Source organism: Bacillus rossius, chromosome 5 (assembly GCF_032445375.1).
Source record: "Bacillus rossius redtenbacheri isolate Brsri chromosome 5, Brsri_v3, whole genome shotgun sequence".
Lineage (NCBI taxonomy): Eukaryota > Metazoa > Arthropoda > Insecta > Phasmatodea > Bacillidae > Bacillus > Bacillus rossius.
This window is the reverse complement of record NC_086333.1, coordinates 53305310-53331979: the sequence shown is the minus strand read 5'-3', so window position 1 is coordinate 53331979 and position 26670 is coordinate 53305310. Positions and strand designations below refer to the sequence as shown.

General features: G+C 39.6%; 1 protein-coding gene and 1 non-coding gene across 2 annotated transcripts in view; one reads left to right on the top strand and one right to left on the bottom strand.

Annotated features, from left to right (window-relative positions):
• LOC134531803 (LIM domain only protein 3-like) overlaps positions 1-26670 on the top strand; it is a 276608-nt gene that overhangs the window by 41822 nt on the left and 208116 nt on the right. The window lies entirely within an intron of this gene.
• Positions 19062-19143, bottom strand: Trnas-cga (transfer RNA serine (anticodon CGA)). The gene has a single exon. It is a non-coding gene; the product is annotated as a tRNA-Ser (tRNA).

The window sequence follows — 26670 nt, the reverse complement described above, 5'->3', positions numbered from 1 at the left end:
AGTTTTGAATAAACCGTTCGTGCGTACGTATCCTTTGTCTTTAACACTTCTTTGTTTAGTGCGTCATTTGCAAATCAATAAAAATTTGGTTTTAATAAAATAAGAACCTTTGTTATTCAGAGGTTTAAAAAAAAAAGTATTTTTTATTGTTACATACGTGATTAAAAACTCTATACCACACGATTAAGACGGAGAAACGTCTTTAAATTTAAATAACCACCTTTTAATAAGAACTTGTTAATTATAAACAATTATCTATGGTTATACTTTGAATTTATTATAAAACATGAGAAAAAGTTCAAAATTATATAAGTAAAATAGTGTAGATACCACCTTCTTTTGTAAACCTTCTGCTAACAGAAAGGGTCAGCTCAGTGTGATATAGTGGTATAGTGTAAGTTAGCAGTAACTTTATTTATGACTTTATTAGAATTAAGTTATAATTTTTCAACCCTTATAATGGAAAAAGAGTAAAAGTCTATTCCTGACTTATAACCTACTTTTTCTTTTGCCTTGCAGCCTATAATCATTTGCCTCGTTGCGTTAGCATTTGTGAAAGCAACTTACGCAGTTATAGATGCCAGGCATCTGAACGATTGACGACAGTTGTTTTTAATCTTGAAAGAGGGCAATAAATACCTGTTCATGTTAGTATAGTTCTGCATAACAGTCGTGATCATTTTAAGCAATTAAAAAACAAAATCTTTGCAAATTAAAACAGGGTGTTCAACATTCTGAAAAGTAAGGCGAAATAAGGGAAAAATCAGGCCGCCAAAGTCATTTCATGTCATGATGTGCCATAAATAAATGTTTGACTCATTACTGGTATTTCAGGAACTAGTGAATATTTAGCATTCTTAATATTAATATTCAATATACAAATATAATGTTCTTTTTTATTATCAATCATTCGGCATTTTACTCAAATGTTAAGTAAAAATAACTTTTGGATTTTTTTTAATGACAATGACAGTACTGACATAAACTCAATTCTATTTTTTTTTATTTTTGAGTTAGATGTCAATTCCAAAGATAATATTAATATTATGTTTTTTTAATTACAACTAAACAATATATTTTTGTATTTTATGTGTAATTCTCACGCTATATTTATAACTAGCTGCCCGACCCGGCTTCGCACGGCTATACTAATGGAAAAAATTTAAGCCACATCTCCCATTTAGAGTAATGGAAAATAAAAAAAAATTCAGTGAAAATTTATTACAATGTTGTATAATGTACCGGAGAGAAAATGAATAGCACCGATGGTTTCCCAACTCGTGTACGCAACGTACAACTGATGTACCCGTACTTCGCTACGGCAGTCTACAGGCAGATCACTCTTGCGCCGCTCATTATACATGCCCCTCCTTGTGGGTACGCCACTGCCGCGCGATGCCCGTTGCCATGGAGACGCAGAAGGCATGAACAATGCAAAATCCTGTTCTCATGCAGACAAAGTACCCACTGTTGCCTGGTTTTAACCACCCATGGGATCTAATTTTCGGAAAATGTCATCCTGCGTAGCATAAGGAACATTATTGTGAAGTTTCAAGTCTGTAAAATATATATACTTGAAAAAAGGGCAATAAAAAACAAATTAAACACAGAGAGAGGGGAAAAAAACAATAGTTTAGGTTTGCGATTTAAAGTGATAAAAAGTATTTAAATACTAATTGAATTCTTATGAGGGTACTGATAGCTTCGTTGTTAATATCACACCGGTGTTTTTTACTTTTATGGGAAAATTAAGAATGATAAGGCATCTAGTGCGTGGCAACAATGTTAATAGGCAATAGGAAATAAACTTCTAGCGCCTTAGGCATTGTCAACACACACTTCGTACGTGTACTGCATGTTGGATCTAACCCCCTCCAACGCATATGATTCTACATTGGACTTTTAGTAATGATCCCTAATGTTATTGATAATATAATATAGCCTATAGCCTTCCTCGATAAACGTACTATCCAACACTGAAAGAATTTTTCAAATCGGACCAGTGGTTCCTGAGATAAGCGCGTTCAAACAAACAAACAAACTCTTCAGCTTTACAATATTAGTATACATAATGTTTAATTATTTTATAATAATAAATAAAAGTAAAATAAATTATATATATTTCATAGTTATGAAGTATGATGTCCAGTAGAATGTAGGTACACATTAGTCCACACATTCAAAGTTTGATAAACTCCGTGTATCATTGAGATACATGTATATATTGTCCACTTCAGTGGACGAATGGACTGACAGAAGTGTGAGGTTTATTGACCTTTCGCCTCTTTAAATTTTTTTTCTGACACCCATGCGGGGTGAAGCCAAGCGATTCTCTCAAGGGAGCGACGGAATCTGGTGTCGTGATTCGCGGATTCGTGCGTGCCGAACGGATCTCTCACGAGCCGATGCAGAGAAGCGAGCCGGGATTGGTTTCTCGTGAAGAAAAGGGGGGGTGGGTGGGAGGAGGAGTGCTGTCATAACTTAGAAACACACACGATAGAAATTTCTAAGTGTGTTCTATTTATGTTAAAATTTACGTGTTTCTAATTTATGGCGATTTTATGTCACGAGGTTTCTATGTTATTGGTTTCTAAGTTACGCGTTTCTACTTTATGACGGATCTAATTCGTGTGTGTTTTCTAAGTAATGAAGGTTCTAAGTTGCGGGTTTTAAAGTTGTGCGGTTTGTCGTTGTGCATTTCTAAGTTGGGTTTGTTTTAAGTAATATTTTCAAGTTCCGACGTTTCGAAGTTGAATGTTGTTTCGGCGTTGTGTTTCTAAGTAACTATTGTTCTAGCTTATGATAGTTATAAGTTATGAATGTTCAAAGTCGTGTGTTTCTAAGTTGTAACCCGGCCTTTTCTTAGGGATGCTGGCGGTCAACCACGAAGTTGCGTGTGGAACCGTCTCGCGGGATAGCGCGTGCGAGCGGACACACCAGCGGTCCCTTGCGCCGAGAGCGCAAACTGCGGCCAGTCCAGGCGGAACGCGGAGGAACCAGTAAACTTTTATTTTCTGTCCATCGCAACCCCTAACGTCCGATCGTAGGCGGTCCGCTTGCTCAGGAAGCGGCCCGGAATTAATGCCCGGCCGAGTACATCGAGGCGAGTTATACCGTGTAACGCGGGACAGGATATTTGGTAGAGTGGCGGCGGGCTAGCTTGGTTGATTTGTTGCCACTTACCTCCGTGGTTCCTGTCTCTCTCTCTCTCTTTCTCTCTCTCGCTGTCCCGTTCTCCGTGTCCACTCTCCCAGGATTGCCTCACGTCTCCTCTCGGCCCCTTGATCCCTTATCCTTCCTCCCTTTTTACTTCCAATTTCCCCCTCTTACTCAAAAAAAATCCTACCTCTTCCCCCCTTCCCCACCCCATTCCTTCTTCCACTCAGGATTAATGCAAGCAAGCAGCTTATATTTTCCAGAGCATCGCTCTACGGCTCCGGTCGTGGCTGTCTCTATCTCCGTCTCTCTTCCTGCTGTCCACCTACTCTCTTTTCTATTAACAAGATAGCATCGTGCGGGGGCCGAGGGTTTTAGGAGGGGGGGGGGTAGGTTCTCGTGGGTATGAGGGGAAGGGGGAAGTGAAATGGCCAACCGGTCATCCATATCCCAGGAAACCCCCCCTATTCGATCATCCCCGTTGTTCGCTTTAGCTTCTCTCAAGGATTGAAAAATTTACAACAGCCAGCAGAATCCCCGTCCTCTCTTCTCCCCCTCCGTCTACTTCTTTTACTACGTGGAGAAAGCCAACGTGTCTCGGAGAAATTGGAGAGAAAAAGGAAAGACGTTTTCTTCCCGAGTTCGATTCCTCGTGCCCTAATTCATTTTTGTAAAATATCATCCCCTCGTCTTTACTTCAGGAACAGTAGGGTTAGAACTTTAGAAAGATTTACTGTTCTCGAACGTAAGTACCGAAATGTTATTAACATAATGAAGTCGAAAATCTTGAAAAAAAAGCTGGATAATAAGATTAATAACCAGGCAATTAGTTCTAACCAGTTATTTATGCAATTATATCTCAAGTAATTTTATATCACGTCGTACAATTTTCCTGAGTATGCTATTCTTTCAATCGTATGTTAATTATTTACAATGGAATTACTTGTGAAAACATGACATTTCAACGACAAACAGGCTGAGTTGGCTACAGTAATGATAATGAACAGGAAAGCTGAATATAATTTAGATGTCGGTAGTTTTTTTGGTACAGAATCCCTTAAATAATTTTCTTGAAACCCCAAAACCAACATGGTTTATATTTTGTAGTGGAATATTTTTTTCCCATGCTGTTTAAAATGCACGAGATAATTAATGTAAAAAAAATGGTAAGATGTAACAGCCAAAATAAAGATACCGTACATATTTTGTGTTACTTATTTAGGTTCCACCTGAAACAGAATATTCTCGCACCCTCTTTCGTTCTGCGCCATAGATAGCTCCGCTTATGAGAGCTGCACTTTTTCGTTACGCTCTGGGTCATTTCCTTGCCTTACCAGCTGGGACGCCTGCCGTGGAACTCCTCGCCGCAACCAACCTCCAGCCACTCCCTTCCCTTATCGTTTCCTGTTCTGATAAGTTGTGTCTCTCCCTTTGCCAACCCGAGTATTATGTCGTCCAGTCCACCACAGCGCATTGTGATCCTACAATTCCTTACCCTCACAAACGTCTCCTTGATTATCGCCCACACCATCCTAACATCCTAGATGATACCACCACTCCCTCAAATTGTACATTTCCTTTTATTTTTTATCCTTCTTCAAACAGTGAAACATTGTATGACAGTGCAGTGATGAGAACTAGTGCTGCTACCATCAATTTCGTGTGAAACATCGAATCCCAAAGTTTGCAATAGGGACAATATGGTAAACTAGCAAGGAATAACACGAGACAAGACTTAGTAATGTCAAGCGAACCTGGCGGTATGTAGTGTACCTACGTTTTTTGTACAACATGTGTTTAAAGTGCGTGGGAGTAGTAACAGTAGTGTCATATATCTGCGTAAAGTGAAAAATACCTAGAAAGAAATGCATCAAAGTGTCTCAGGCTTCGCCGATGCTAACTGCCCAGAGTTTCCCATATTGTCCTATTGCGGTGCTTCATATTAGTGCAGGTCCATACTACGTGATTGTTCCATCTTTTATTTACATCTAATTTATCTGTTCTTTTCTTGTTCGCAATTTTTTTTTTAGAACTACATTTTTCCCTTGTTATGTGCAAACCTAATTATTTTTAACAGAATGGTACCAAAGAATTTAATACATATTCCGTAACACTGCAAGAAATAGCATAAAAATTCCGTGGAAGGAATGTAGTCATAAAAAAATAATAACAGCTCAGATGAATACAGTCGGCTAGCAACGACGAGACAGTTTCAACAATAACATTTAAAAACAGATAGACAACAAAATGTGGACAACGCAGCAAATATACGAACACAATGATGGAGATAAACATATATTATGGACAACACGACGACAACACCGATGAACACAGTATTTCTTCGTCTGTGCTGTTATCGCTGTGTTTTTCATAATACCAGTTTAGGTTAATCTTTGGATTTATCTGCTTGACATCAGCTGATTTAGGTTTGTTTTCTGCGGCTGTGTGTTTTCGTTTTTATTCCTTGCTGTCCGCGTTGGTATTTGTGCACGTCTGGGTCAACCTCGGGAGTGCAGTCGGTTGCAAACCGGTTTCTGTTTGAGGGGGTTCCTGGGTTCGAGTCCCGGGTAAGGTATGTGTGGATTTGTATTCTTGTCTGAAATAAGTCTCAAACCTTGTCACCGTCACAACAATTGTTAATATATTATGTTTGAAACATGTCAAACATTAGTCATCAAAGCGGAGATGTTTGTATAATTGAATATGAAAAATTACAAACTAGAAAATCATTAACTTAAAAAAAAAAGTTGCTAAAACTCATGAATAGTGAGCCGGAAATTTCCGGTTCAATCCTCCACAAGGTGCGAAAATTTTCTGGGTTGGGAGGGGGGGGGGGTGATTTTTCCTTCCTGGATCCAGCGGTTTCAATGACCACTAGGATAGACTCCACGATTCTCTATGTACTCGGGCAACTATCAACTGGTCATTGGCTATCTACTCGGGACACCTGTTTACTGCGATTTATATGATTCGATACTTCTTTTGTTGAGTGTTTGCCATTGGCTCAGAGTCCTTCAGGTAAATTTCGGTCCAATCACTGACGCAGCATTGAGCTAAACGAGTTTGGATTCCAGCCTGTCTCGAAAGGAATCCGCGAATTTTTCCGGTCTCTAGTTATAAGTTAAAAAAACACTGTAGTGTCGTCTGTGTTTCGTGATTGGGTGAATTCTTCCAGGTACATGTTGATTGTTACAACACCAACCACAGTAATTCAGTGCAGAAGCAGACGCGTCCTGAGTGGCTCGGTCAAAAAAAAAAGGCAACAACTTCTTTCGCAGACGGCCGCCAATCACACGGAATAAACAGCTGGTGCGGGTATACCTTGTTGCAGTCTAATAGGCGTTCAGATTTATTCGCGAAAAGTGCCTGACCTTACTCATGGGCGTTGCATCCCGTTGTCCCGTCTTCCGCTCGGAAATAAGAACGAAGAATCGTTGTCATTGACGTATATCCCGGTAAAGACGAAAAAAAAAGGGGGGGGGGGGGGGCTCACCGTGGAAGCATCATAACTGTGAATCGGGGAGATGATAAACGTAAAGAACTCGACCGCCCTGTGAGAAGTCTTGCTGTGAATTTATCCTCCCCCCTCCCCATACCCGCTAAACGCTTCGGCCACATATACTACTGGTCCCTACATTGAGAAGCCTACAGATTTTCGCCCTTGCGTTATTGTCATTAGATTTTTCATCATTATTAGAGACCCGGAAATTTCGCGGATTCTTCTGGTCTCAGGATAGAATTCAAAGTTATAGGTGTGCTCGACCCATGTTTACTTTCACATTGGTTGATTTCTTAGCTAGAACATTTTTATCCTTGTTATTTGGCAATACCTTATTCGCTTACTTCTCTCCTAGCTGGGCATCGTTGGCTCACGGTCGTAGAGGGGCGTGTCCAAAAAACTGCGGTCCAATCATGAACACAGTGCATTCTAGGTTGCGACTAAATGATTGCGCGAAAATTCCGTCTCTCTAATCAATATCGTCATCAAAATTACCACAGGCTAAAAGCAAGTCGCCTAGTCGACTTAGCCGAGAGCACATTCAAAATTGTTGAAAGAAGAGAGTATATTTTTATGTAGGGGAAAGGAAGCTGAAGATGTGGCCCCAGGCGGTGAAAGTAGATTTTAACCACTTGAAATACAAGCAGAATCCGCGGAGAAAAAGTGAGGGTGTCGTTTTAAATGTTAATATCTCAAATAAATGGGATTTCTCAACATCCGTGCCTCTTTCTTTAATCCTCGGGGTTGAGCGGGGAGGGTTGTAAGTACTAAAGTAGCCAAAATTATGCTTTTGGATTACTCGCAACGTGCACTTTGAACTTAAACGTCTTAAAACTACGACGTATTAGTGTCGTTTCCTCCCCCCTTCTTTTAGAATCTCTTATAACTGCTACATAAACGGGCAAAAAAATAAAAATTTGGGCTTTTTCATTCAGTAGCAAAGTAGATTTGAAAAGTATGTACTTTTTTTCTTTACGCTGATGTTTGGCCCATAGTTCTTTCAGCTCGTCCTCTGCCTGTGACGGACCAAAATGGGAACTGGAGATGTTGACGGCTACAAATACAACATAAATTGACGTTTTTGGAAAAAGAACACAAGAAAAAGAACATTAGTTTGAGACAAGTACCTTTATACCTTCCTACCCTTCTTATTGTTTGCGAGTTCATGAATCCGTAAGGAAAGGTAATATTCGCGAAAAACTCCCGAATGATCATTAGACTGAAAAAGAAAAAAAATATATATATAATTGCCTTGAAGTCAGCTGCAAAAAAGGAATGCTGAAACGTTGGGAACACAATGATGCCTACAATCCTAAAAGCCAAGAAGTAGTCGCTATATTAAATGCAATTTCTGTAAGTGTAAAAGCCTTGTGTTCACACGCCCGAGTTGGGTTACTTCGTTTTCTTGAATAAAGGGAATTAGGCCTCACCATATTCCAATTTTACATTTTTTGTAACCGCTTGCGATAAAGCTTCCGTGCTAATTTTTATTTTGTTCTACATAGCATAGGACTTAGCTTAGGCTACTTGTCGAAGTCAACATTTATGAACTAGTGTGAAAAATCACGACAGTTAGAAGAGTCGCCTGCGTGAAATAATAGAGTCTGATAGTAATTAATGTGGTTGCAACAAGGTTTAGAAGGTCTAGGAGATATAATACATGCCTTGACATGCCAAAAAAAAATAGACATAAATATATTAAAAAATTAGAACGATGTTAAAAAGATGGAAATATTCCAAGATATTTGTGGAAATTTATTTTCCGATAGCTATCTGGGATATACTATTTTTTGGGCTTCAAAATTTTGTCACCACATATATCATAAAAGTTATTTTCGAGGCGTAAGAGTTGATGTAAGTGATCATTATTATTTACGCCTTTGTGAATTTTTACTAATTACTATCATATAATACGAATTAAGGATATATATATTTCGAGGCAAAACATGAAATTCAATGAACGCATAGTGATGAATTTTCAAGAGAAGCATTCAGGTAATGGACAGTGACAGTATGATGGCGCTTGAGACGAAGCCTCGACAGGAAATCATTTCTAGCAACCACCGCTCACGGATGTTAGGAATTGTCAGGAGACGGCATGCCGTGACGAAGTTTAAGTAATTTTTTTTTTCATCTCGCCATCGCCATTTCGAAACGGCAAAAAAAAAAAAAAGAAGCCTTTCACAGAAATGGAGCTCAAAACGCGTCTGATGATCGGCAAGTATGAATTAGAATCTCTCCACTAACACAAGTCACTTCCACAATGCAAACACTACATTTCAGACAATGTTCTGGGCGTCTAACGAACATGGCGCATACCATGAGCTGAAAAATAAATAATAAAAAAACGGCCACGCCACGCCGCCAGAAACTTCCGTTTGTCGATGGACCAACTCGCTGAGAGGGGGAAGTTTTAAGGAGAGTGTACGCGATAGTTGAACACACACGAAGATAAGGACAGTTAAACAAATAAACGTTTGTTGACGTTGCACGAGGGGGGTCGGTCGAGGTTATAGAAGGGGGTGGGGTTGATGGGGGGGGGGGGGGGGGAAGGAGGAGACTCGTCTTCCACGAAGTTCCGTTACAGTCTCGACGGAAACCGACACACCAACTCGAGTAAATAGTTCGAACCAGGCGCGCGCGTGCGTCGCCCCGCATACCTGCGCGTCACGCGGGCAACTTGTACAAACAAGCTCATGAGTGGTGTGGGCCGCTGTGTAAACGAACCTCCCTCCTCCCTCCTACCACCACGCGTCTGGCGCCGGCCGCAAGCGGGAAATATTTGTTTTGTTTCCGACGAAAATTTTTTTTTCCCCCGAACGACGGGAAACGAACGCCTGGGGCGAAACTAAAAAATAAAATAATCTCGTTCCGGACATTTGTCGCGGGATGAGACTTCGTTTACGAATGGAATCACCGCATCACGTGAGCGTGATGCTCTCACCCGTCAAGACGAACAAAAGTAAAAAAGATAAAATATTACACGATTCTCGGGATTTCATGCGAAACAAACACACGATATACATCAACGCTTGCAGGATTTTCTGAACAGAAAAAAAAAGTTTTCTGTACTTCTGTACCTTTCCTTTGGAAACCACTCGCCAAGAAGTAGTTTCTAATACTACAAGAAATATATTGTATCTTTGTATAACACATGGCTGTGGTTATTTTTTGCATATATGAAATACTTTTATCGAGTAAATACGAAAATTGACGTATAATAATTTTTTTTAAAAGATTATTTATTCTTCAAAAATTTTGACTATTTTGTTGATTTATGTTTATTGTGTCCGCATTTAATACTAGAAAGCTATTCAGGGAACGGTTTATAAATAACTTTAAGTATTGGAGGTACTGGGACAACATGAAGTATAAATGACTGGGTTGGAATCCAAACCCAGTATTACTGCGAAATCTATTTTGTAGTGCTACAGTTGTTTTCATGCATAGGTTCAAATTTTCAATTATCTTTGATTTTACGTGGACATTTTTGTTTAATTTATAAATCCTAATTCACTATGTAATTCACGTGCTTGAAATAAACGTGCTTATGTAGTTCAAATTTAACATTAAATTGGACAAATCATCGTACGTAAACACATTTCAGAAATTCTAAAATTAGTTTGGTAAAAAAAAACCTCAAAAATATATGAATAATAATTTTAATACCAAAGTACCAATTCAAAAACATTTCGAAAACAGAAAATCTGAAGTTCATTTCAGTAACGTCACACCCACGACGCGATGGAAATATAAAGTAGTCCTAATAAAAAAATCTGTCGCGTCCGCTATTTATATCGCACTGATGACATGGGTGTGTTGATCAGGATTAGTCAGATAAATATCCGCTTCTATCGCATAGCGCTATTGTAATTCCAGCATTATAGATGAAATCAAAATAGCACTATGAACGCGACGTGAAATTAAAGTATCGCGCTGAAATGAAAATTTGGTTCTTACCTATGTGAAGAAATTAATGAATATCCGTATTTGAGAAATAGGCCATAGATCAAAGAAATGCCTAAAAATTAAAATTTCCATTTTACTGTCATAATTTTAATTACTTATGGGCTACTCCTAAAATTTTAACATCATGCCTCCCTTGTGTTTATTGTTTTTTTCACTATATTATCAACTAAGTATTATAATGAGTGTAGTGTAATGAGTGTTGCGTTACATTTACACCCATTATGTTCCACAAAGTAAATATTTGTTAAAAATATTAGTGACATGACAACAAATGCAAGGTAGGTAGAAGGATAAAATTTTATAAATAGCACGTAGATGATAATAATAATGACGATATGATGAAAAAAAAATGACATGTGAGACCGAGACTTAAGGGGGTTGTATTCTAAACAATTTTGCTTCTATTATTTCATGTTTTTAAACATGATATTAAAAACATTTATGCTATTACAACAATAAAATGTTTTTAAAAGAACTTTTCTACCAAAGATTTCATTTTTTAATGATTTTTTAAGAACCTAAAGGCAAATTATTACATCAATCGTATCGTGTACTGAAAACATGAACGCATGTGGTACACAGTTTCAGATTACTCTTTCGTCTGTAGCCTTCGTATTCAAACGTTTGGTGTTTATTATAACGTAATTCAAAGCTATATAAATCAACTATCCTAAAACCCTGAAAAACTCAGGTGAGTATGGTTTTGGGATTTACTAAAAAAATAAATAGTTATAGGCAAATGCTACTATACCACATGATTTAATGCTTCACGCTAGGACTGACTTAATAATTTGCCTTTTAGTTCGCAAAGACCAATGAAATAAGAAATTGTTCATTATGAACAATCAAATATAGTAAAATCATGAGTTTACCAAAATGAAAGTGAAAATCCACTTGGTTTCCCGCATGAAGCAGGGTATACATGGATGGAATAGGGCTGACACAGGAGCCGGCTGCCCTACCTGAGGGACAGACCTGTCACAGCCTGGAGGAATGCGTGAAGTGAGATGAGATGTGGTGTGAAGCAGTAAGCCCCAAAAGCCACGGCAACGTCTGCCACGTTTCCCACTTGAGAAAATCCGGGTTCGACCCCACCGGGATTCGATTCGAACCCCGGTCGCCTTGGTGGTAGGCGAGCGTCCGGATCACTGGATCACTGCGCCTCCAATTAGTTAAAATCATGTGCAAAAACACGAAAAATTTGAATTAAAATAAATTTATATGTAATGACAGTGAAAAATAAGCATTCATACTTTCTGCCTTGCAGCATTAACATTTTGCAGGAATGTGTGAATATTTGAATTGTTAAATACCAATCTATAGTGTACTGTTCGTATTTTATTCGATTTCAAGTACTTACACTTTGATATAATGAATATTCAATCGGTTGCGAATATTTGCCGTAGCATACATGACACTTGAGCTTGTCTTACGCCAGTGTTCTCTGTTGAGGTTAAGTGAATTATGCGATATAAACACCCAGTTAAGAACGTTTAAAGGGCCCGCAGCCGCCGCCGATTCATCATATTGCCAACCGGGGCAGTAAGCGTGGACGAGGCCAGAAACCGAAGTTTCTACAACTCGCTAAGTGCATAGTAATTCAGGTGCACCTAACACTGGTGAAGAATCATTTGAATCGACGGGCGGGGGTGCGTGTCTTTTGTGGGATAGGTTTTGGCACACGGGCCTGTGTGTGCGCTGGTAGGTTGTGCAATGCTGTAAAAAGTTACGTGTACCTGATTCGGCGGGGGAGTGAAGCTCCCCACCAGTTAGATCGGCTAACTGGCGTGAAGTAGGGTCGTTTTGATGTGCATTAGAGGCTTGTCGGTGTGCTGTAAAGGGCCCGCACAATCACTGAGCGGGCACCAGGTGCCGGGGCGTGTGTCTCGGATGGGCCTCCTCCGACGCGCCCGCTGACGTCACCTCAGGGCGGTAAAGCGCCCCTGGCGGCGACCGCGCGTATTTGCGGAGACGCCCGGCCGAAAACAAACGTCCGCTTAAACGTTTGACGCTAGCCGGATGTTCAGGTGCTGCGGGGGAGAGAGAGAGAGAGAGAGAGAGAGAGAGAGAGAGAGAGAGAGAGAGAGAGAGAGAGAGAGAGAGAGAGAGAGAAACTAAAACAAACCGCTTTCCACTTTTAGACACGACGCCGCGTGCCTGGGAAGGTTTTTTAAACACTTTTCGTCCGTTCCACGCGGTTAAACGTGCCGAAATTTTGAGTGTCTTAACTTTCTTAACTTTTATGAATATAAAAAATATATATCGCATAATTTTGTTTCATAATTAGCTGCCAGAGTTGCAGGTTAAACGTTTTCGTGCACTGTGAATAAGGAGAATGACATGGAATATAAAACTGGAACTTTTTTTTTGGTTTAAAGTCAATTTTACTGGCTACTGTGTGATATGGTTTAATTTATTTCAGGGGAAAAAATGTTAATTCTACCTACCCTTTTAAAAAATCCTCCAAACATTTTATGATTATAGAGGTCTAAATAAAATTAAATAAATTATTCTGAAAGAATTAAAACCATATCTCGCAGTAGCCATCATAATTGCCTTTAAACCCCAAACGTTTCCGTTATTTATTTCAATTGGTTTACCTTATCCATACTGCAAAAAAAAAAAATGATAAAAATAATATTTTGCCCAATTATTATGCGAAAAGTATGCACAATGTTTTTTTTTCATGGTGTTGAAGTTAAAAGTTAAAATAAAATAAAAACAATTACCTAAACCAAAACCTACCCCCTTAAGGTGGAAAAGTAATAGCCCACCGCCTCCGCGCGTCTGTAATCTGTCCGTCGGCCACGTGGCCTACAGCAAATCTGATGATCCTAAAGTTGCTATTCGTCCGCCCGTCCGTCAAAAGCTTGGCAAGTTCTAACTTTTGACGGACGGATGGACGGATGGACGGATGGGTTATATCTATGTTTTTGGCTATGGCAATCAACGTTTACCAGAATACAAGCCTGCGGTTTTTGTATAGGTCGTTCAGATTTTTTTTAATAGTAAAATTGTGGTTCTTAATTCACGTTCCAACAATTTAATCCCGACTCTGGATTTTTCCGAGGAAATTCTGGTACAACACGTACATAGAAACGACATGAATAGCAAACAAAATCTATATAATTCTCCTAGAGAAAAAAACACGGGTTGTGGTTGGACAGCACTTGTTTGGTAGAAACATTCTGGCCGACGGATGAAGTCAAGTTGTACATCGGATGGCTAGATGCGTGGCGTTCAGTGGCGGATCCGGGACTATGGTTTGGGAGGGTCTTGACCCACCTAAGGGCCTGTTTGTATAAATTTAAAATTTTAAAACGTACTTTACCTACTTTAAATGGATTACGTAAGTATAAGTGATGAAGATTGTACTGTAGGTAGTGTAGTACTAAGAAAGTAGGATGCTATTAAATTTTATTTGAGATTTGTCAGGGGTGGACCCAGATGAATTTGAGGGGGGGGGGGGGGGAGGAGTTTGGATCTGCCACTGGCACTGAAGGATGAATAAGCGACGGACGGACGAACGGACAGATGACGAACGGAGACGAATAGCTATTATAACTCCGCCTTTATAAGTAGTGGTTTTGCTTCTTGGGGAACCCCTGTAGGAGTTACAACTAAAGGTGGGATTCCTTTGGCGCGACTGCGACTGGCGACGGCGACCAGGCGACTGCACTGATACAATAGTTCTCTCTGTGTCATGTTCCTCGAGGCGGCTGCGACCGGCGACCAGAGCGCGACCAGCGACTGTGGCCTGCGACCAACCACGCTGCTCCTGGAGCGGTCTGGTCTCGGCGCGCCGACCAGAGGACCTGTGTGCTCGTGTGTTGTTACTGTTCGGTGTCCGAGTGGCACCATGATATTCCTGAATGCATCTACAGGGTAATGGTTGAAACACAACTCGATTAATTTTCATATGTTTTCATTATTTTTTTTTATCCTTGCTTTGAAACAATTACGTTACCGTAATTTTACTCTTGATACATTAGTTACATACCTGAGGTTCAAAGCCAGCTTTTCGTCTGATGTTATCGGGTACGGTATACAATTGGTCGAGTTTTTTTTACAAGTTATCTTTCATTAAACCGACGACATAGTTGAACAGCGGAACACCGAAACGGAAGAATTCCCTGAACTTCTTGTCATCTCTCAGAAAATGCCTGTTTATGAGCGTAGAGAAGAAACATCCATCAGCACATAGCCTGTACGTAACAATAGCCCTCGTCGTTCATTCTTTCACGAAAAATGGCCAACATTTTCGTGATCAAAATATCGTCGTATTATTCCACCAAAAGGTTTAGTGAAAGTTATATGTTGTTTTATTAAGTGTCAATGTCCATGCTATCACGAAAGGAAAAGCACTAGAAACGCAGGCGATTTGCGATCGTCAGTTGTTTCAGAGGAAACACTCTGTCCCGGAGACCAGCAACCCGCGCCTGCAATGGCGGTCGCGTCAAAGGAATCCCGCTCAAGTAGGGGTGCGTGTGTGTTATAGGGGCGGGATGCTTCTAGCGCGGTATCGCCTCTAAGAGCAAGACCATAAACTGGCACGCATTCTCCACGTCGTGCGTAGGGCAAATACGTGATTCGAGCGGTAACCATTGCCATCATGTGGATAAGAAATTAAGATAAAGATGTGCTGCAAGTCCATTGTGTGCTTTCAAGAATCTTCAAACGTGTGTTTCATGCCTGAAAATTATGCTGAAAACAAGCACTTTTTAGCCATTTTCACACTCCCAAATTTACCGGAACAGAACTAGTCATCCACCCTCAGCGTATTCTTAAATGCTTTTCGTAAACAGACATCGCTAGGATATTTTGGTCAGTTTATAAATGGCCCGATTTTGACTGAAGCTGTGCACACTTAAAAAGTGTGCCCAGGTAGGCGGGATAAGCTGCACATCAGCCAGAAATAAGCGTTAAAAATTCATTACTACGAAGAAAAAAAAATAAAGTTGCTAGCCAGACTCCCAAACTTCTTATCCTCCGTGAGCTATAAAATCGCTGCTAAGGTCGATACTGGCCGGCGCATCACACACATCTTCGCCTCTACGTGCCAGGCGCAGAACTGGCGGGCAGTATTCTCGTTGGTAACGCGCCTCCATGGTAGTTTAAGCGTAGTTAACTTTTAATGGTATGCTGGGAATGGTACACTAGGGCTTCCTGCACTTCCCTATACCTTTAACTTCACTCTTCTAGGTTTAGTATTTTTCATACTTGAAAACGTACGTGAAAACACACGTTCTAGCCTTTTAAACTGTCAAAAAAACATGTTAAAAGACGAAACCATGTAAACGAAACAAGTAAAGACCAGTGTGATGATTCTTAAATGCTATTCGTGATCATACACTTTCAATATATCTTGAAGGGTTTGAAAAAAGCCCAGAGCCCTGCAGGGACAGAAATGGTCAGGAATGTGTCGAACACGCATTCACAATCGTACAAAGAAAAAAACCCCTTTACCTTGACAAAAAATTCCTTTGAAAACCAGTTGCCCAGCTAGAGTTTGTAATACTACAAGACATGGCTAATTAATTTTTTTTGCATACATAAAAAACTTTTTCTAGATAATACTAATTATTTCTTACTTTATTTTGATGCATCCTGCTTATTATGGGCTCAGTTAATACTCGAAAGCTATTCAGGGAACGGTTTACAAATAACTTTTACTATTGGAGATACTGGGACAACACAAGCCTAAATGCCCGGGTAAGAATCTGGACATAATTTTGTAGTGTAACATTTGTTTTTATGTAAATGTATGAATATTCAAATATCTGTAATTTAAAATAAATATTTCTGTTTCATTAACAAAAAACAAATATTTCAGTGTAGAAACATGTTAATTTTGGGGCGGTTTGAAGGGTGATGGGTGTGTGGAGGGAATGATGAAAGAAGAGCTCGCGCTAACGGGGAGATAGTAAATATCGTCCAGAGCGGAGCTGTGTAATCAAGTTTGTCGCCGCGGCATCTGGATTCGATTCCCACTGCGCCATCTTTCTTCCTCTCTCTCTCTCTTTCCCTCTCCCCCTAGCACCGACGGAATCCGAGCTGAGAGACAGATGTGTGTTTACACGATCAGGGAGGATGGGGTTTTTCGCCATCCCTGCGCGAGGGAGGGGAAGAGACGAGGCTGTTTAGTGTTAGGTGGCCGGCTCATTAGCTAAAGTGAGGACGTCGCTGGGGTGGCTGCGGTGGGATTTGGCGGTTGGGGGAGGGGGATCGAAGAAGGTGTGAAGAGGATCAGTTTACCCTGTCAGTAAAAAGGAGGAAGAGAAAGGGGATGTTTGGCAGAGCGGGAGGAAGGAAGCTGGTGCAACGGACGTGAAGGCTAGGAAGGCCACATCTGCCGCATGTGTTTGAAAAGGGCGGGGGGGGGGGGGATTAACTTTTTCCTCTCCCGTAATATTAACCAGGATGCTTTCACGGGAGAGAATACAAAACATCCCTTCCTTCAACTTGGTCTACCCTCCAATCCCCTGTTGCGACGGCGGTGTCCACTAGGGGGTGGGAGCGTTGAAATGAGCCAGCCAGGCGAACCGCTTGTAGTCAGCCCTTCCTAGACACAAGGGCTGCAAGAAATTACGTGAGGGATTACGGAAATACACCATTTCAGTACGTTTATCCGTCGTGAAAAACCGAGAACGTCAGTTGAATCATTGTAATACAACCGAGGTGATATATTAACAAAACAAAACAAAAAAAAAAAAAAAGGAAGCACGTATTCTAAATGTGGTGAATGTGGAGAGACTGGTGAAGAATGGAAAAGCTAGAAGTTAAATGGTATAGCCGGAATTTTCCACGTAAAATACACAATTTTAACGCATTTATCTAAACCACGTTTGAATTTATATCATTTTTATAGAACTAAAGTAAATTAAAACATTACCCGCAGTACAGTAACAGTTAAAACTTAAAATCAAACAACAATAAAATGGGACAAATGTCAGGTGTAGTCTGAAGTATTTTTTCTGTCATTCATCCAGTTATTTCCCCCCTCTTTCTGCTTGGTTATGGTGGAAGGGTGGGCATATTTATTGCAAACATCGCCACTTCCTTATAACCACCACTGTCATAAGAATAATATATCAAATCAGTTCAAATATAAGCCTTCTAGACAATAGGGAAACTAAATCTGAAAAAATTAACTTGTCGAAAAAACAAGGATAAAATTTCTGTCAGTTGGCAAGCAGCTCTGGGCAGAGAACTGTAGCAAAATAACTCGATATGCACTCGATATCATTGAATCATCGTATAATTACAATTTGTAATGAGAAAGTTCCAGAAGTCAACACAGACAAAAATATACAATAGACAAAACATATTTCAGGATCTCTGATAACATCATGTGATCGGCTAAAGTACCTACCAAATATTTAAACATATTTTGCCAGCCAATCTTAATCTTAAAATCTGTGAAATCCTGGAACTTTTTCTTTTAACTTTTGCACAAGAATATATATCTGTCATCTTGGATTGTGACGTCACAGTGGCCATATTGAATGCCCTTGACATTTGACTTTGAACTTGACATGTGACCTTGACCTTTGACTTCAGTCGTCATATTGAATTTCGCCATCTGGAAATCGAATGTCCCACTCACCGAATGTTGCTATTTTCGTTACGTTCTTGGTCTTGTATTACATCGTCACAATTTTCGTTTCGGTCACCATCTTGGATTCTATTACGTTGCAATTTTCGTTACGGCCGCCACCTTGAAACCAGCATCACTCTGTCTCTGACACGAAAGGTCGATGTTCCATTACCTACCAATGTTATTGTGGTCCTTATCAACACACTAACTGTAAATATTATGCAAAATACATTGAAATCGCGGTGATTCTAACCATGACTGCTCGAACGTCTGGGCTGGAAAACATACGCCTTTGATGACACGGCCTTCGAGACATTTACCAGACCAGAGAATTAAATAAAGTAGGTATATAAAAGAATAACAAACATATTTGAACTTGTAGTTTTTTTAAATTGAGTGAATAACAGCATCACCAGTTATGGGACGATTCTGCCATCTTTATTTTCAATAATTGCTACCAGGAGGCTAGTTAATACACATCGCCTGCTACAGCGTGCTGCCGCCATCGTGTTTTTTTGTAATCGATACAAGGAGCTCTAGTGTCATGCAGTATACATTCCATCTGGTAGTGTATGCTGTCACCATATTAGTTAAATTTTTACCCGCTTAAGTGCAGTAGTATTTAGTACCATGGCGTCTGCCATCTAGTAAACATGTATTTTTTACCTAGTAATTCTGCAGTAAATAATAAATCATCATGTAAATCGCTTATTAAAATAATGATTTAATCGATGGATTACCCTCTTTGCTTAGATCCTTGACTGATGCAATATATATACACACATATACAAATAAGAAATCACATCAATCTACCAAAATAATGACAGTTAAAAAACATTTCGCTGCGGACAGGATTCGAACCTGTGCGGGCATAGCCCATTGGATTTCGAGTCCAACTCCTTAACCACTCGGACACCGCAGCTCATGAAGGGTTCTTTGCTTGATAATTGATTTTACTGTCATTTGTCGATTTGTGAAATTTTAGTCCTGTTTACAAACTATACAATAACGAGAGACACAAAATGTTCAGCAGCCACACTGTAGAGCATTATAGAGTACCGGTTTTTAAATGACGAAAATTTAAATATTCTACCGGTTTATAATTAACGAAACGCAAGTGTTAAAAATTCTAATTTCGACTTTCTTGCTTTTTCGCGTGCTTCTCGGACGGCCATATTTGAAAAGAAGTGTTCCGAAAACTTTGTAAGAGGTATACTATGTGCACACAACCCCGCGATCTTCACTTATATAAATATACATTATTTTTACACTGTTTAAACTTTCATGAAGTGACAGAAAACACTTAAAATTAAAAAAATTGGTTGTCTGTAAAGTCGGTTTACGGACGACAGTTTAACGTGACGTCATAACAAAACATTGTTGAAATGATTGCATACTGTTATGAATAAAATTGAATCATTTTCATTTTAATAATAAAAGAATAAATACTTGAAATTATACTAATAATCAGATTTTTAAAATGCAAGAATAATTAACTTTTATTGCCGAAATTGTTGTAATAAGCAATGAAAACCAAATTAACTTTTCACTTCACTTTATAAACAGTCGACGAAACAGTTCACGTGTAGATGACTTGTAATTAGTTTTAAAAACTGGCGTTAAGCTGTAAAGTTTAAATATAATTATGAACAAGTTTTCTTATAAATAAACTGTAATCAAATATCTATCATCAATTATATGAATCACCATGATTTTTTAGTCAATTGTAACATAACCTATTATTACTGCACTCGCCGACAGCGTAACGGAACACAACGTAACGGAACAATGTGCGTAACGGGACACTTTTTCGTGCGTGCAGCCGGCGTTCATCGATTTATTAGACGTTGTCACGTCAAAAAAGAAAATAATATAAAAAAAATATTACATCATTTCTACGTTACTACAAGAACAATAAAAACGAAATTAAAAGCATTTATCTATTTCTACAGTCTTGTTAGAAGACGAAGCGATTCCTTTAAATGCCTTGACATGTGTTTTTAGGCCATTTGCACATGACAGTCGATTAACGAGGCATGTCCAGTTGGTGGTTAGACACTTTCAGTGGCCAGGCTAACAAGCCCAGTTGGTAGTCAGACACATCAAGTTGGTTGCCAGACACACTGTTGTCTAGACACGTTCAGCTGGTATTTAGCCACACCTTGATGTAAGCTGTTCATGCCAAGTTGGTGAACATGCACATCAGTTGGTTGGCCAGGCGTGCATATCCAGTCGGTTAGTCAGGCTAACACGTCCGGTTGGTGGCTAGAGTCCTAAACACGACCAGTTGGTGGCTAGACACGTGTATTCAGTGGCCAGAAATGCACATCCGTTCGGGACCAGAAACATCATTCGGTGCCCAGGCACGTCAGATAGGTTGGTCACACACTTTGAGTAGGTTGACCAGGCACAACTAGTAGATTGTTCAGACAAATCAATTTGGTGTTCAGGCACATATAGTCAGTAGCCAAGAGGTCTAATAGTTCGATTCTCGGCGAAAGTTTTAAACAACTCATGTACTATGTGAGGCATATAGACAAGGCAACTCCAAACCACGAGGTCAATCATAGTCTGACTACAGTCTTGTCAATGCAAATTGAAAGAAAAAAATGAAGCACATTTTTTGGGAGCTCATTTAGAAGCACATTCAAAAATGGAAGCACATTTGGATATACATTAAAAAAAAAGGAAGCACATTGGGAAGTACATTAGAAAATGAAGCAGTATCTTCTCCTTGCTGCAGTATCTACAGCGGTATCCTTTTGATACAGCTTACTTACTGCAACTAACTAGGATCCATGTTAGTTTCTTTGACTAATACCATATACAAACTGAGAGGTTTAAATTTGAACTGTTTCTCAAATTTTTTATATTTCGTCAGCGATAGTTAATTTATCCTATACAAGAATCTTGTCACAAGTAGTTCCTATTCCTGCCAACATCTGTCTCCATGTGTTGTTTTGAGGTAAAATCTTTTTTCGTGTAGGATGCGGGGTGCTCACTGACGATCGCAAGAGAAGGAGGGTTTCGCTAGACATCAAGGAGAAGGAAGTTCGTATTGAATGATAACATTTCTCAGCTGTCTCAAGACACATTGTAATCGACTCAGTAATGGATATTTTACTCGATGTCTTGTACAGAGAGTCACTGATTTTATGTGGGATGCGGGATTCTCTCACTATCGCAAGAGAAGGCGGTCTCGCTATATATCAAGGAGAAGGAAGTTCCTGTTGCATGTTAGGTTTTCGCAGCTGTTTTATGGTATATTAATTGACTGGGTAATTAATATTTTTTTTAAGTTCACCTGACTGTGTTTCCCATTTTTTTAAAGAAAAATTCGTTGTCTGAGTAATAAATATTTTTTGTCTAAATTTCATCTGATAAAAAAATATTGTAACAGAAATTCACTAACTAAACAAAATTATGAATAAAAAGACTTGTCTCATTACGAAAAAAATACATGCATAGTATTTTTCAGAAATGACCATTAATATTTAGGGAAAAATATTTACAAAATTTTGTTGGGAATAATCAGGAGCATACAAAGAAAACCAGCAAAATATTTTCAGGAATAATCAGTGGCACACGGGAAAAAAACAACGCACGTTTTGCTAAGCAAGATTAGTGTATCACAAAAAGTACATTAAAAAAATACAAAAAAAATCTGGCTAGTGCTAGAACTTTATCCTTGCTGAACAAAGGAGAAGTTAACTACCTGACAGAAGTTGTTTTGTAATTTCGTTCAATCCAAGCTCATGGTATGAAGCCTGAATTGGTTTTTTCTCCCTGCGTGTGACGTCACACAGCAGCACAGTCGTCGGGCCTTCTCGCTGGATGGTGTCGCCATACAGTAGTTCGGACACCCTCCCTTTTCCCGCTCTGCCCCGTTACCATCCAACCTTACAGAACAGTTTCGCCTTCACTCCAATGATCGCGTCGGTGGGAAAAAGTTGAAAATTGGCTTTCCAGACTCCCCCTTCGTACAGTCACTCGCAGGTGCACTGCCTGGTCAATGCCGTACCCGCGAGCTTTTTCAAGACAAGAAAAAGCTTTGTGAATGACGGTTAGTGATCTCTGGCTGAAATTATACGGTGCCTTTCCTCCCATCACCCACAATCATTGTGGGTTTGGATATGTTTTCTGCCTCGAGAGAGTTTTGTTATTATTTATTGGACTGCATCAATCGTTGGCAGATGTTTGTAACCTTGACCGGGGACTACCAAGTGGCGAGTGAAGGAAGGGGTGGGATGATGTGGTATCTCTTTCTTCCCCCCCTGAAATTATGAAAAAAAAATTGCTGAATATCAGTGAAGACTGTATGTTACTGTGTGAGAAGCCGCTTCGCCTATGGCTACTAATGTATGTCCATAAGTGATATTATCCATATGTTGGGGTTAATAGTAATGAGGGATTTTTTTAATTTAGATGTTATTATTTTTATTTTTTTTTCAATCCACCCCTCTCCCCCTTATTCCTGAATCGGTCCCTGGGGCTACCCCTTATATTTTTTATATGTTTACAAGTGGAGCCATCTCATTATTAATTACCATTCTTACAAAACATGCCATACATGAAAAAATATTGACATACAGTAATAATAAAATAATACTACAAAACTACTGATAAGAAGTAAATATCAGATTCCAGGTAATAAAAGTCTTTCGGCAATCCACAGAAAGCTGATTTCGCCAGGTAGAATTTATTTCCATTCGGTCTCAATGCGCCGAGAACAGTTGTACGTTGTGTCGCACGTTGAGTCAATGTCGAAACTGCTTGCTGCGGATCTATTCTACTGTTAGAGTCATTACGCGTACGAGTCCCGAAAGCAAAACTAGCTGGCCCTCAGTAGGTGAACGAACCTCGCCTTTACAGTTTTCCATATGTCTTCTCAAATTGTCAATCCGTGTAAACCATGAAATTTTTTTTTAGTAAATTTAAATTTCATTTCCATTTTTTGATAATGAGTATGGATCTTAACTATGGCGGATGTGTTGTCATAATTAAAAATGGCTGAATAAAAAATGGTGGCATGTTCTAGAAATAAAAGACTGGTGTAAAAAATGGCTGAATTAAAAATAGCACTATGGGGTAAGGTCATCCAATTTGGTGAACCGGGGTCAATGTCATCCAAGATGGCCGCCGTGATGTCACTTCCAAGATGATGACCGGTCATCTCCCTGCTCCCCACCCCGGACCCTGCAGAAACTACTACTAACTATTGGTCATGGGTGTGTTTGTGTTGGTGAGGCGGAATGATAGTGCAACGCTCTCTGGTGCTTCTAGCGCGGTGTCACCTCTAAGCGCAACGCTGTGGACTGGCGCGCAGTTTCCTCGTCGTGCATAGAACAACCATGATATTAAAGTGGCAACCATAACACCACTTTGCGGAGAAATTAAGATAACGGTTTAACGAAAGTTCCTTGAGAACTTTCCAGAATCTTTATTATTGTTTGAAACCTAAAAAAATTGGTATGAAAACACGCGTTTTCAGAGAGAATAAGAGTGAAATTTCAAAAATAAATCCGTAAAAAAAATTACTAATTCGCACCTCAGTGAATTCTTGAATTCTTTATCGTCAACAGCCATTTTTAAAACGTGTGGTTTTCCTGTGCAACTGCAAGCTTGTTGCGAGCCCAGATAAGCTGTTGAATTAAACGAGAAGGCGCGGTACCTAAAGGGGCACGAACTTTATCTATGCTGAGTGCAATGCGAGAAGCCGCGTAGGGAGATAATAGACAAATGAGATTCGTGAAAATGGTTTTCTGATAAAAAAAATCCTTGAAAGTAAAAGTTTAGTGTAAAAAATATTTGTGGGAGGAGGGGCGCATCGAGTGGGTCTTGATTTTTTTTCCTAGCCTAATTAAAAACTAAGTGTATTTGTACGAGGAGTCCGGTCTAGGGAGGGACCTATGCGCGTCTCAGGCCGAAGCCTATACACTTAATCATGCTGGCATTAGCCATGCAGGAGAATGGTCGCATGCATCGTGTGCTTTATTCGGGGATTTTCCAGCCATGGCAGCTATTGGCGCCATGACTAGCTCCTCTATCTTAAAGCTAGCTTAAAACTGTGCTAACTATGCTGAGTATACAGATATGCGGGATGCAAGGGCATGCATTAATTGCGTAGGGGTGTACAGGATACAGAGGATGGTAATGGATGAGTTGGAGAGAGCAGGAAAGAGTCTACCATGCAGGGGGAGGGGGCAGGGTTGGGAACTTAGATGCATAGCCCACTTTCAAATTTCTATCCGTTGCTGGATTTATGACCATAGGGTCACTCGCAGCCCTGGTGGTGAGTGGCTGCACTGGCCACTCACTCCGCTGCCAGTCAGCACCTAGAACTGGAGCAGAAGAAAAAGCATTAGACGAACTTGCTTGGTGATTCCCGCTGGCAGCGAGTGTACACGAGCGGCAGCAGTCGTCGAAGCTTAAAAGACCGGATGTCTGGCGTCTCCCTCAAGAAGGGTCGGCTGCGGAGGAGGGAAAGGGCGAAGGATAAACAAAGTTCGTCACGAACTGTCACGTCGGGTAGTGAGCAGACACAAGTATTTGCTCCTCTTTCGAGAAACTCATTATTCAACATCTGTGCCGGGACCGGCAAAGGGGAACAGCGTGTTGTTGAAGGGGGGGGGGGAGGAGTTTGAAGCTGGCGTTCCAGAAAGAAAGCAGCTGCCAGCTGCCGAGGCCGCAGGAACTCATTATAATTAAGCCCGCTAACTGGGTGGGATCAACAGACGAGCGAAGATGGCCCTGACGAGTGATTGGCAGGCGACAATCTCTCTTTCTACGCTTCCCCCTTCTTCTTTTTTTTTTTTTTAACTCCCATCTCCTCCTTTGGCCGCCAGATTTGCGCTGATGGGGTTTCGTAATAAGACTCTTAAGACCTCCGAAGGAAAAATTTTGAAAATACATTACGTCATCATACACCAATTTACACGTGTGAAAACTAATTAATGTAGGGTAAATCGACAAGCCTGTGGGTTTTATTTTTTTAATTCAAATTTGGTCAACTTTAGGCATGTAATTACTAATGCTACACGTTTGATTAACAGCTTGAAAGAAACTCGCTACTTGAAGAACATAAAATTACCTTTCTTAACATTTTACTTCTATGCCATGGACAGAATACCCTGATTTCTTCAGAAAGTGAATAATTTTCCACTGACTTAAAATAATGTGATATATCCGGTGAAAAATAACTATCATTTTGCACAACATCCTGACATTGCCATATTCACAACGTACTCTCGGGTCATTCAATGGCAGAACACATCAAAAGTTGGAATTTAGCCTTAATAGAAAAAAAGAAAGAAAGTAATACAACTCTAGCTACACATAGAGACAGTATTGTAGTCAATAATGACTGAACCAATGTACATAATTCGTTATGCAATAAATGATATAACGATACAGAACCAACCGTAAACAAAACATTTAATTAAATATTCTTTATTAAATTATGTACTTTTCCCGGACTACTACTAGATACGTTTTTTTCTGAAATAAAAAAATAACAGATAAAGACATAGTTTGTGTCATATATATATATTTTTTCGTGATAACGTTTGACGTGCGTGAATAAATGTCTCAGCTAGACACGTTTCCACTCTACACCGATTTATAACTTAACAACGATAATTCGTAAAAATCACCCACATGCGCCTATACTGGTACGATGACGTCACAGGAAATCAAATACTGCGCGACAAACACTTACAGACATGATCTATCCGTTGTGGGCTCAACTATTGTTGAAGCGTTGTTTTTTTCTCGTAGTTATTAGCGTTTAAATTGGGACGGAATTTTGTCACACAAGAAAGTTCAACCGAGCAAATAGACGTTTTCACGTAAAAATTCCTTGACAATTCCAGGGTTATCCGTATTTTCGCTGATGCTGGACAACGTGCACGTTTTTATTGGCCACAGCTTGAGGTGCAGTCGTATTCTTTAATCTCAAGGCTCAACAAACCACAACAACTAGCTTCATACCCTTGTTGAATTCCACATTCACGATCTGAATAACGTCAAATGAAGCTTCTTACGTGAAATAATCAATTATTTTCCCTCAGCGGTTATCATATTAAAATATTTTATTTATTCTTGTCTTGTTTATAATTAGGATTGATATTTCAAAATAGTAATTATAAAAATTAAAAAAAACTGTCAAATCCAAAGTAATGGGTTGGATACAAAAAAAATAGGCCTAATTAAAAGTTGGCTTTCGGTTAAGTATAACTTTTTTTCCCCTTTGTGAAAAGCATGAGGAGGAAACTTTTCCTGCAAAAATTTGGTCAGAAATCACATGCTACGTGACCAAGAAAATTTTTTTTTATAGCTACGATATGAGAGGGGACCCAAATAAAACTGGAATCGAGGCGTCACCCGAAAACGACGAGATTTTGGTTTCTCTGGCAGTTCTGTGTGTGTGTGTGTGTGTGTGTGTGTATCT